Source organism: Molothrus aeneus, chromosome 14 (assembly GCF_037042795.1).
Source record: "Molothrus aeneus isolate 106 chromosome 14, BPBGC_Maene_1.0, whole genome shotgun sequence".
In the NCBI taxonomy this organism is placed as follows: Eukaryota; Metazoa; Chordata; class Aves; order Passeriformes; family Icteridae; genus Molothrus; species Molothrus aeneus.
The window spans coordinates 19,679,770-19,680,998 of NC_089659.1; positions in this window are offsets into that span (position 1 = coordinate 19,679,770).

Genomic DNA, 1,229 nt, shown 5'->3' on the forward strand with positions numbered 1-1,229 from the left:
CACCGATTCCAAGAGCATGAAATCTCTAGAGTGGTGCTCTTGAACCAGCTGATAACCAACCACAACCTGATTTCTCTGAGAGCAACACTGTTGTTTCCCACCTCTGCAAGGGAACAGAAGGGAAACAGAGGTTTTTCTTGGTAGGAGGGGAAAATACTTGTGAGGCCAAGTTGCCATCAAGAGCATATCTGAACCTCATTGGGAACTATGTTTACTGTAGCCAGCTCCTCCTGGTATGCCAATGCTTGACACTTTTTAAGTTGTGTAAAGCTTCATTTTTATTCCTCGGGCACCGTTCAAAAGATGTGGCCTGGCAGTCATCCCACCTGAGCTAGGTGATCTGTCCCAACATTTCAGTAACCTTGAAGGAACAGCTTCCATAGAGACTTGAAATCCTCATACCAAAGACTACACTATTGAAAGGATAATAAACATTAACTGCAGACACCTGGTGTTTACATGACTATGAAAAAATACAGAGTCATTTTGGGTCTTGTTAAATTGTGGGTTTAGGTGCTGAAAAGTAGCTTCCAGTGATGAATGTTTCCATATGCCATTTAATAAGCTTTGAGTATTTCACCCATTAATCTGAGTGAATATCCCCCTACTCATCTCCAACAGCATCTGTAACAAAGCCATTGGAATTACACGTCTGCAATGACTCTGCTCAGCTTCCAGGGCCATTCAAGATTTTGGGGAGCCTCTTTAAAACTCTGACATTCCTTAGAGAAGAGCCTTTGCCATCTTATAGCTGAAGAGGCTATTAATATGTTCCATCTCATGCAATCCAGCACTGAAGCTAAGCTCTGCATAGGAAGGAAAAGGCTTCACCCTTATGAAATACCCATTTCCAAGCCCCCTAGATTAATGTCTAAACTTCCCAACAAGCTCAATTAATCTTCACAGGATGAAGAATAAGGAGACAGATGTGGCAAATGGCTACAAGAAGAAATAGGGGGTTAATCTTTGATAGAAGGCAATGATTGCCCAGCAAAAGGTATTTTGGGGGTAAGCTGGAGAAAGCACAGAGATGACACACAGGTCCAGAAGCCCTGCCCATCCTACAACCACAGATTCAAGCAACCCACCAGTCCTCGCACAATCTGCACCAAAGACATAATCAAACTGCTTATGAACAATATAAAACTCAAAACCAATCAACTGGTCAAATAATATGATCTGTGTCCAAGTAGTGAAGACCTAATCAACAAGAAAGGAAACACATCAGC